General features: G+C 45.1%; 1 long non-coding RNA gene across 1 annotated transcript in view; it reads left to right on the top strand.

Moving 5' to 3' along the window:
* Window positions 1-9521, top strand: part of LOC308458821 — a 17489-nt gene extending 7968 nt beyond the window's left edge. Inside the window, exon 2 of the long non-coding RNA XR_013977700.1 lies at window positions 8624-9521. This is a non-coding gene — a long non-coding RNA (uncharacterized lncRNA). The remainder of the gene's footprint in view (window positions 1-8623) is intronic.
* The last annotated feature ends 2206 nt before the right edge of the window (window positions 9522-11727 follow it).

Below are 11727 nucleotides of genomic sequence, written 5' to 3'. Positions count from 1 at the left end.
TCCATATAGAGCTGACACCTTTTTTTTTTAAAAAAGAATATTTATTCCAATTTTTCAATTACAAAAAAAAGAAAAAGTATATATAAAAAAAAAGAGACACAAACTACATACATCTTATAAAAAATAGACAATAAAAAAGAATAAGAAAAACAGAAAATCACAGTAAAAAAAGAAAAAAGGAAATAACAAAAAACATATTTGACCATTACAAACCATTTTCCCATTTGCTTATTTCCATGACTTCCTCTCACCTCCCTGCTTTGTATTCTAGTTTAAATCGTATCTCCAGCAAATCCTTCTAGCCTTCTTTTCTTTTACTTATTTTAACATTCGAAAGTATTTAATTCTCCTCTATCCTCATTTTACACTTCATATTTACTTATTCCATTATACCCTGTCTGCCAAGACGGTCTAGTATTCTTCTCCAACCTTTTTCTAACATTCTTTTATATTGCAGTGTTTCTGAAGATATATTTTAAATTTTTTCCAATCTTCTTCCATCAACCCTTCTTCCTGGTCTCGAATTCTGCCGGTCATCTCAGCCAGTTCCATATAGTCCATCACTTTCCTCTGCCATTCTTCTCGGGTAGGCAATTCTTGTGTCTTCCAGTATTTCCCAATGAGTATTCTTGCCGCTGCTGTCGCATGCATAAAAAAATTTCTGTCTTCCCTTCTCACCAATTGGCCGACCATGCCCAAGAGGAAAGCCTCTGGTTTCTTCACAAAAGTGTATTTCAATACCTTTTTTAATTCATTATATATTATTTCCCAGAAGGCCTTGATCTTTGGGCACGTCCACCAAAGGTGAAAAAACGTACCTTCATTTTCTTTACATTTCCAACATTTATTATCAGGCAAATGATAGATTTTTGCTAGCTTGACTGGGGTCAAGTACCACCTATATATCATTTTCATTATATTTTCTCTTAAGGCGTTACAAGCCGTAAATTTCATACCTGTGGTCCATAACCGTTCCCAGTCAGCAAACATAATATTATGCCCAACATCTTGTTGTTGGGAAAAAGCACCAAGGCAAAAGCCAGCTCCAGATGGCTGGAATGCAAAACAGTGCAGATGTACTGTTGGAGAAAAGGTGGAGCCTATTCTCTGTACTGAGCACCGGATGTTAGCTCAGTGTGTCATATGACCTGTGCTGGAAGTACAGGGGAGGAGTGTGTGACTCTTCTGATGGAGTCTGAAGGGAACAGTCACATTTCTATGTACTGTTGAATGACAGGAATAAAACATGTAGAGAGGACTCCTGTCTGTCTCATTTCCCCTCCCTGGGAGAATGCAGGGAGGGAGGAAGGAGGAGGGTGTGTCCTGCTCACGTTTGAGGAGGATCGCCGGTTTGTTTACCTAGCCTGCCGGGGGTCGCAGACGGACGGTAAACACACAGTATCTCGCTCAATTGCCTCGGGGGAGGCCAGGTACCTCTGCCTGTGGGCTGATGATACTGACATATGGTAGCAGAGGATGGTTGCGATTCATCGGACATCTGCATGAGAGGCTGGTGGATTGTCCTCCTCTGCTCCAAGGAGGAAGAGAAGTGTCTGAGAACAGCCAGAGGCTCAACAGACGGCTGGTGGAAAGAAGAGGTGTTTTCCAGAGCAACGGAGCTCAAGGTATGCTGCATTTCGGGCTAAAAGTGTGAACGCAGGAAGATTAATGCCCTGCAGCTTGAAGGCTGAAGCCTGCATTCCACAAATTTTTGTGGTAGATAAGATGTCCTATTGAAATGCATTGTTGCTAGGTAACGGTCCTGGAAAGTTACTGGCAAAGGGGCTGGCCTCTGCGTGTAAGCCTGGGAGAGCGAAACAAAACCAGAGAATGTTTTGGCTACAAGTTTACGTGCTCTTGGAAGGGACTTTTCAATAGCAGCCTGAGTTTAGCTGCCAGGTGCAAAGAGCGTAAACAATTTGCAGTTTGCTGCGTGAGAAAGGAAAAAGCAGCTGTTGGATTTTGCAGCTTGTTTGGAGGTGAGAGAGGCTTGGCTTCAAGATGGATGCCAAGAAAGGGGGAGGTTTGCCTTGCCCACCTCCCTTAACCAATGACAATTATTCATCTTGGTCTGTAAAGATGAAGGCCCTGCTGCAGAATCAGAGGCTTTTTGATGTAATTGAAAACCCCATCCCTGCAGCACCAACCAGAGGTTGGGCGTCACAGAATGTAAGGGCCAGGACTGCTATAATTCTGTGTGTCTCAGATGATCAGTTGGTGCATGTTCAGCATTTAGAAAATGCGAAAGAGGTATGGGACACGCTGCGTACAACGCATCAGAGAGATGCTGGTTCTTCAGCGTTGCTGTATTTTGAGAAATTGACCAATCTGAGACTTGCGCCTGATGGAGCTGTTCAAGCGCACCTGACAGAAATGAGGTTTCTGCGTCAACAGATGGTGGAACGCAATTTCCGTCTTCAGGAGGAAGTGTTTTGCTTCATGATGATAAACAGCCTTAGCCGCACCTACAAGGTTGTTGCCAGTCAGCTTGGTTCCCTACCGGCCGCGCAGCTGACCGCGGAGAGAGTTTGTGCTGTGGTCCTGAATGAACACGACAGACTTGCTGCACTGGAAGAAAAAGACAGGGGGAGGGAAGAACAGAGTTCTAATTCCCCCACTGCTGATGCTACTGGGGAGCATGGTGTAGCATTGAGTGCTGTCCGATGCTACAATTGTGGACAGACTGGGCATCTACAGCGAAACTGTAAGAAGCCGCGCCAGTCAAGAGGAGCAAAGAGCAGCTCTACGAAGCCTGAGGCGTCAGGCAAAAGCCGTACCAAGTGCCAGGTGAAACCTGCAATGGCTATGATGGCGAAAGGAACCACGCCAGATGTTGGGAACTCGTTCATAATTGACACGGGCGCAACGGTTCACATGTGCCCGCACAGAGGACTGTTTTCGACGTTGAAGAAGCAAAGCTTCACTGTGAAACAGGCCAACGGTCAGGAGTTGGAAGCGACTGGAATTGGGACTGTGTATCTTGAGAGTCTGAACTTGACTATAAGTGATGTTTACCTGGTTCCAGAACTGAGATTTAATCTGCTGAGCGTGTCGCAGATTGCAAAGAAAGGACTGAAACTGTCCTATGATGCTAAAAGCTGCAAGATCTACAAAGATGGAGAACTGTTTCTTACAGCCAAAGAGAAAGATGGACTGTATTTGTTGACTTTTGATCAAAGTGATTACATGAAATGTAATTCTTCTGTTTCTAACGAAATCTCTCTTGCAGGTGCGACCAGTGTGAGCACCAAGACCAAGAAGGTCGACAGAGCATTTCAGCGGGTGTATGCTGATGTGATTGGTCCTCTAGAACCATCTAGAGGCAGTGCAAAGTATTACCTTTTGTGTGTGGATTGTTTCACTAATTATTCTTGGGTTTATATGATGGAGAAACCGCAAGAAACTTTAGAAAAGTTTCAGGAATTTTGTGACAAGGTTAAAAGTATGCATGATGCTAACATTGATTGTCTTTTCACAGATGACAAACAAGTTTTTCTGTTACAGAAGTTTCAGAAGTTCCTGGATGGAAAAGGGATAGACCACAAAGTGGCAGTTTCGCAAGAAGCGTGGAACAGGGGGGTCTGTGTAAAAGTGAACAAAGAATTGCAAAAGGGAATGAATGCACAATTGCTGAGTTCACATTTGCCACATGAATATTGGGCGGAGTCTCTAGCGTCCTATCTTCATGTGTGGTTGAGAAAAGTCTCAACAGAGTTGGGATGTTCTCCTTTTGAGAAGCTGTTCAATAGAAAACCTTCTGTTGCCTATTTCAAGGTTTTCGGGTCTCATGTGAGAACAGAAGCTCCAGGTGGTGTAAAGAATGCCAGAGGCATTTTCGTAGGTTATGAAAAAGGTCTCTACAGAGTAATTTTGTCTGAATCTGGTCAGGTGATTCTCACAAAGTTTCTAGAGAGTGCTCCTGAACAGGAGAGGTTGATTGTTCACGCATTTCCCACAGAGGATTCTGATGATGAGTTTGATCTTATTGAGTTCAGTAGTACTGATGATGACAGCGATAGCTCAGACAGCTCAGTTGTCACAGTCATTGAGAGGAAATCTCACATAATGACTAGACCCTCAGAAGAGGAGGATGAACCATTGATTAAGCTTAGTACTGGTTCTCCAGAGAGTTCAGAGGCTGAACCAGAAAGCAGAGAAGAGCAGCAACTTTTACGTAGGTCTGAGAGAGCAACGAAGGGTGTACCACCCAAGAGGTATTCAAAGGAGTTTGCTAACTTAGCTGTTGCATGTGTTGCTATTGTTAACAACTCAAAGCAGGTTGAAGCAGTGTCTAAGTCAGAGACAAAGACACAACAGAGAGTAGCTAGCCAAGGTAATGCAGAAGCACTCATTCCTTGGAAGCCAGACAACCAGAGAGGTACACTGGTGAAACCAGTGGTGGGAAGTTCCAAGGGTGGAACTGAAACAACAGGGGACTGTTATATGTATAACAACTGTTTGTTTTCTTCTCTGGATCATGTTTTGCCAATTGATGCTTTTGGGGGAGGATGTTGGGAAAAAGCACCAAGGCAAAAGCCAGCTCCAGATGGCTGGAATGCAAAACAGTGCAGATGTACTGTTGGAGAAAAGGTGGAGCCTATTCTCTGTACTGAGCACCGGATGTTAGCTCAGTGTGTCATATGACCTGTGCTGGAAGTACAGGGGAGGAGTGTGTGACTCTTCTGATGGAGTCTGAAGGGAACAGTCACATTTCTATGTACTGTTGAATGACAGGAATAAAACATGTAGAGAGGACTCCTGTCTGTCTCATTTCCCCTCCCTGGGAGAATGCAGGGAGGGAGGAAGGAGGAGGGTGTGTCCTGCTCACGTTTGAGGAGGATCGCCGGTTTGTTTACCTAGCCTGCCGGGGGTCGCAGACGGACGGTAAACACACAGTATCTCGCTCAATTGCCTCGGGGGAGGCCAGGTACCTCTGCCTGTGGGCTGATGATACTGACACTTGTGCCCATTTAATCATCGCAGATTTAACCATTTCATCCTGTGTATTCCATTTCAACAGCAGATTATACATTCTTGACAGATTTTTAGTTTTAGGTTCTAACAATTCCGTTTCCAGTTTAGATTTTTCCTCCTGGAAACCAATCTTTTTGTCTAAGTTAAATACCTCCCTTATTTGATAGTAGTGAAGCCAGTCTCGAACTTTAGTTTTTAATTTATCAAAGCTCTGCAATTTTAATTTATCTCCAACTTGTTCTAAAATTTCACAATATTTTGGCCAGTTTGTCTCCATATTTGTTTTTTTCAATGCCGTTGCCTCCATTGGTGACAGCCACCTTGGTGTTTTACTTTCCAACAAATCCTTATATCTCACCCAGACATTAAACAATGCTTTCCTGACAATATGATTCTTAAAGGCCTTATGCGCTGACACCTTTTTGCCCAGCAAAAGCTCTGTGCCTTTTACATTTGCACAACAGGCCATAATCCAAGAAGTGTGAAGAAGAACAGCACAGTTTGAAGGTCTGCATTTTAGCACTCGAGCCTGCCTAGATGCTAAGACCAGCCTCTGCAGACCTGGTTTTAGGCCTCTCTGCTATTTGACAAAAGGCAGGCAGTAACTGCAGACCGGGTCTTCTCTATTCTGGTGCCTTGCTTCTGAAATTTGCACACACATCCCAAAAGGTTTGCCAGGCACCAACTTTCTCAGATGAAAAACTAATATTTTTTTGCCAAAGCCAGCATGCTTCTTGGGAAGCTCATAGAGAAACGGGTGAAAAAAAGCAGTTGGGATCACTGTGCAAATACACTTTATTGAGATACCCATACTAAGATGCAAAAATGTTTCCCCTCACCAGATTTCAGTTCACGCTACTTCAGTTACTCAAGGGAGAGGGGAGTAGTGGGAGAAACAAAAAACGAACTCTACTTGAGAACAATGACTCTAGAGAGCAGCCTTTCTCAACCTTCCTTAAAAGACAGCTGAAGGCAGCCCTGTTTAGGGAAGTTTTTAATATTTAATGCTGTATTGTTTTTAACACTCGATTGGGAGCCACCCAGAGTGGTTGGGGAAACTCAGCCAGATAGGTGGGGTATAAATAATAAATTATTATTATTACTATTCCATCCCCAGATGTTGTTGGACTACAACTCCCATCGTCCCCAACTATCAAGACCAGCGGTCAGGGATGATGGGAGTTGCAGTCCAACAACAGCTGGGGAGCCAAGGTTGAGAAAGGCTGCTATAAAGCAAGCCACGGTAGAAAGGATTTGGTTGACTTTTGGGGGGTAGTAGCATGTGCAACAGGGACGCGGGTGGCACTGTGGGTCAAACTTCAGAGCTTAGGACTTGCCGATCAGAAGGTTGGCGGTTCGAATCCCCGAGATGGAGTGAGCACCCGTTGCTCGGTCCCTGCTCCTGCCAACCTAGCACTTCGAAAGCACGTCAAAATGCAAGTAGATAAATAGGTACCGCTCCGGCGGGAAGGTAAACGGCATTTCCATGCGCTGCTCTGGTTCGCCAGAAGCAGCTTAGTCCTGCTGGCCACATGACCCGGAAGCTGTACGCCAGCTCCCTCGGCCAATAAAGCGAGATGAGCGCCGCAACCCCAGAGTCATCCGCGACTGGACCTAATGGTCAGGGGTCCCTTTACCTTTAGCATGTGCAACTGGGAGTGGACAAAATGTGTTTTTGAGCAAACATGCCCTTAGCAAACCTCTAGAAAGCATTGCGGCTGTACCCATGGAAATGTGCAAAGCTGTCTGGAAGTGAACCAACCCTAGGTTGTATCCAAACTAAATTCACGGTGCAAGGAAGGAAAGCAGAAGGCACTGTGGGGCACTGTATTGCAGACACATTCAGAGCTCCTCCTAAAACCACAACAGGATCAGAGAGTTGTACAGTTGGATGGGACTCAAACCCTTACAATGCAGAAATCACAGCTAAGCACAACAGCTTGCACAATACTGACAGAGGCAGCAAGTCAACACAATAGGACCATGTTGCCCATGCTATGCAAGTGTGGCTAGCCTGAGGCCCTCTAAAGCAGGCTTCCTCAAACTCAGCCCTCCAGATGGTTTTGGCCTTCAAATCCCATGACCCCTAGCTAGCAGGACCAGTGGTCAGCAATGATGGAAACTGTAGTCTCAAAACATCTGGATGGCAGAGTTGCATTACAACTCCCATCATTCCTACTATGCTGGTGAGAAGCCATGGGTGTTTAAAGTTGTGCATGCTCTGGTTATCTCCCGCTTGGACTACTGCAATGCACTCTACGTGGGGCTACCTTTGAAGGTGACCCGGAAACTGCAACTAATCCAGAATACGGCAGCTAGACTGGTGACTGGGAGCAGCCGCCGAGAGCATATAACACTGGTTTTGAAAGACCTACACTGGCTCCCAGTAAGTTTCCGGGCACAATTCAGTGTTGGTGATGCCCTTTAAAGCCCCAAACGGCCTCGGTCCAGTATATCTGAAAGAGCGTTTCCACCCCCATCGTTCTGCCCGGACACTGAGGTCCAGCGCCGAGGGCCTTCTGGCGGTTCCCTCCCTGCGAGAAGCAAAGCTACAGGGAACCAGGCAGAGGGCCTTCTCGGTAGTGGCGCCCGCCCTGTGGAACACCCTCCCACCAGATGTCAGAGAAAAACAACTACCATACTTTTAGAAGACATCTGAAGGCAGCCCTGTTTAGGGAAGCTTTTAATGTTTGATGCATTACTGTATTTTAATATTTTGTTGGAAGCTGCCCAGAGTGGCTGGGGAAGCCCAGCCATATGGGTGGGGTATAAATAATAATAAATAAGTTATTATTATTTCACGTGTCCCAGGCAGGTGCATACTTCTTATTGGGTTGTCTTTGTTTTATTTTTATTATGTATCTTTTATATTGTCATTTTATGTTGTGAACTGCCCTGAGATCTATAGGTACAGGGTGGTATGCAGATTTTAATAGTAAGAAGCTGTTCCAGCAGTGTAAAAGCCATGCTTAGTTTTGACCACCTCTACATACAAATTACCCACTCCAGCAACCTACTGTTTCTGTCACATGCAAACACAGGAAGCCGCCTGGTTAGACCATTGCTCTTTTTAGTTCAGGATTGTCCAGAGATTGACCGCAGCTCTCCAGGGCCTCAGACAGCAAAGTTTTCTCCAACCACACCTGGAGATATATCAGGGATTGAACTTGGGGACTCTTGCATGCATCACATGTGTTTTATCACTCAGCTACAGACCTTACTTTGGAAAGCACCAAACAGCCAGTTTAATGTGATCCTGGAAAACAAAGACTGACTGATATGGGGCATATTGTGCTTTCAAATATAGAAGGCAGCAGAAGCAATTCTGGCTTTATTAGTCATTAGTTTACCCCCATCCCACTCCACTCACTGCTTTAATGCAGCAACACTTCCAAGTCGTCTTCTGCGCATCCCATAGCATTGGTTCCTCATGCAGTCCACCGGCTTCCAAGAGGATTAAAAATGCAAACTGCATGCAATTTCAAATACGCAGTTTCCAAATTATATATTGTCAAGGGCTATTCTATTTTTTGTAACTGTGATGTTACCTCTCTCTCAAGCCTGCGTGTCAGTTCAAAGTCAGGTTTTTCCAGAAGCTTCTGAAAACTCTGCAAATCTCTCTCTCTCTGTGTGTGTGTGTCCATCACAGATGTACAGAGAAAGCTTTTGAGGAAATAAAAATACTTTGCTTTAGACTATCTGCCTAATAAACCATCTGTTTGGATTGAATAAGCATCTATTTGGACCCAAGCAGTGCAGTTTGCAAACCACCATCCGGAAATAAAGAGGTGCACCACCATCCCCTCAACAAGTTAAGCGTGGCAGCGGAAAAACTCGCACTTCAGACAAATCCACACATTTGATTTTATACACCACTCTTGAACATCAAATTAAAAAAGTTACAATTCACTGAACAGGTTGGTTGCAGCTTAGAACATTTCATTATCATTATATATATATGTATATTTTAGAAAAAGAGACAAAACAATATCCAGATGAAAGACTGTGACAAACAGCAAATCCTGTTGTAGGCAGCTTTGCAAAGATCAAGGTACCGTAGGAGAAAGGCACGTTAACCTCTGATTGGTCCTGTGTGCTGTCATTTGGATGAAAATTGTAGTGACATATAACCCTGAGACTGTGGGAGGCTATGAGCAAGAGTTGACCAGGTGCACAGGCCCATTTTTAAAAGTACAAGTTTAAGGAGGCTTAAGATCCAGCACCCAGATGACGACATTCATTTCACCTCAAGGGAATGGAAGGAAACGGCATTCTTTGTGAAAGGCTGGGAAGGACACTACAGTCTCCAAAGCTGCTGGGATTATGTCTCAGAGACACCCCACTCGGTTTGACTTACGAGCGGACTCACAATTTTCCCAGGGTATGTATCTAACAGTGTAGCTTACCTGACACTCAGGTATCCATCAGTGGAATTTAGGGGGCGGGGCCTCCCCTAAATCTGCTCTAGAGGAACCCTGACTGCTGTGCAACGGATTTAACAGGCATAGTGTAGGGTAGAAAGGGGAATTACAAAAACAAAACAAAACCCTGCTTCACTCCGTTCCACTGATAGATGTTTTACCACCAATTGAGCACCGCCACTGGACCCAACCCTATGTCTAAGATGTTGGAAGCAACTATGCCATACAGATGGCAGACCCTTTGCAAACTGGTATTATCGTATAGCTGTTAGCTGGGGGTCCAACCCTGGCTAAGACCTCCTATTGACCATGTTTCATTAGCAGGCCCATCTTTGCGACACATGATCTGTGAAACAGCCCTCAGTGTTTCCTGTGTGTCCAGGCACTTAAGAGTGGAAATGATTTTTTGGAAACTGTTTCATTTGGGGAAGGGGGGCAGTTATTCAACGAACTCTCATAAATGCATGAACAAAGGCCCTTGCAGCCATGTGCCTATAGAGAGTGTTTACATGTACACATGTAAAACTGTACCATTCATGTTTATGACGAAGGGACGCACGCCTAGGAGCTGGAGCTGACAGGCAGCACCACATTGTGTGTTGGGCTCACTGTGGGTTTTTGCTTTTCTTAAATTTTATTAATCTAGGTTTTCAAGATAGCCTGTGAAAGAGAACCACAAAACAAATATAAAACGGATCAAAAACATCGCTGTTAAAATGGCTGCCCTGGAATACATGATGCAGCCTCAATGTCTGGAGGCATAAGCTCTTCTTGCGGCCTCCGCTTTTCTCAATCGTAAGATGGAAGATGAAATAAGGACTTAACAAGGATCTCAACATTTGACACCACAGGTGCTTTTAGAAGTTCTCTCCCCCTTTTGTAGGAAAGAATCTCAGATCGTAAGTGGAATGAGAGAAGCTAATGTTACCATGAAATATGCTTTCTTCAGGATCCAGACCAAAGTCCAGGGGCAAATTGCATTTCCAAGGAACCCTTTAAGCTTGCACAGTACCAAAGCCGCAACTCAATGCCAGCTGCTGCCCCTTGCCAAAAAAGTATCACGGCAGTGGCTCTCTTTAGATCTCAGACCTCTGACAGCCAAAACCCATCATATAAATTAGAAATTGGAGGCATATTTCATCCATCTCTTTGCCCAACCCCAGAGGTAAAAGCAGGCTGACTTTTAGACTATGCCATTCAGAGAAAGGGCTTCCTTCAATGCTCAGAGGAGCACAGCTCCTTCTTCTGCATGAGTCTGTGTTCCACACAGGCCTCCATAACAAAGAAACCGAAGACACAGTTGACAACCACAGCCGAAGGCCAATACTCTTGCTCCTTCGTTACAATAGGAGAGGCAGAAAGCTCTGCACCAGGCCCAGTGCAGACATGGGGCTAACATTATACAGAATCAACAGAAGCTGCTTGGAAGAATGCCAGGCCAGAGCATTAAATCTCACAGAGGGACGCATCAGCCAGTCTCGCCTAAGATGTGGATTTCTTCAGCTGACTACTTATTTCCAGCACCACAAGTGCAGTTTCTTTGTGGCACAGCAGCAGCAGCATCCTTTGGCAAACTGGGCAGAAAACTGAACTCCAGCTGAGAAGAAGCAAAAGGGCTTAAAGCTCCGATTTTGTCTTGCGGTGTTGTTTCTTGTCTTGGCAGAGAGGAAGCAAACCAAGCATTTTGCCATAGCAACAAATGCCGAGCTGCAAGTGCATTTTCTTGGATGGTCCAATTTAGACGGGTTACGAATTACAGGGTGCAACTGCACCGGGGTCAGCAGCTGAACAGCCAGATGGGTCCCTGTGGGACTTCCATCGAGAAAGCCCCAAAGGCCAGGCACCGGCAAAAAGTCTCCGCTCGTGAGCAGTTAAGTCCAGAAAACCAGCCTATGACTCGTGCTGCTTCCTTGTGGGATCTTGGATTGCCTTGCTAATAAACCCAACGCAAGGCAGACATTGCCACTCCATGTCAAACAGAGCTATGTAGGGTTTAGGTTTTTAGTCACTATCCCTGCAGTGCTAAAAGACGTTTCAGTGTTTAATGAGCTGGGCCACACACAATTTTCAACGCTGGAGGCCATTAGGGGTAGTTATTTGGCAGATCTATGGGGCCAGTCTCAGAAAGCATCTCACCCAGCAGAACTAAAAATCTCACACAAGTGGACTGTGAAAACTGGCCATTTCTTCCTCCACCACCTCTTTCACAGAGCTCTCATGGACCACGAATTTCGCCCTGCAACCATCTATACACTCATATCCTTCCTGTGGATCTGTGGGAGGAGGAAAGGGGAAAAGAGAAGGCAAGACAGACCTAGAACACAGGTCACAT

Source organism: Podarcis pityusensis (assembly GCF_964106645.2).
Source record: "Podarcis pityusensis genome assembly, chromosome: 11".
Taxonomy (NCBI): Eukaryota; Metazoa; Chordata; class Lepidosauria; order Squamata; family Lacertidae; genus Podarcis; species Podarcis pityusensis.
The sequence above is the reverse complement of the archived record's forward strand: the minus strand, read 5'-3'. Positions and strand labels throughout refer to the sequence as shown.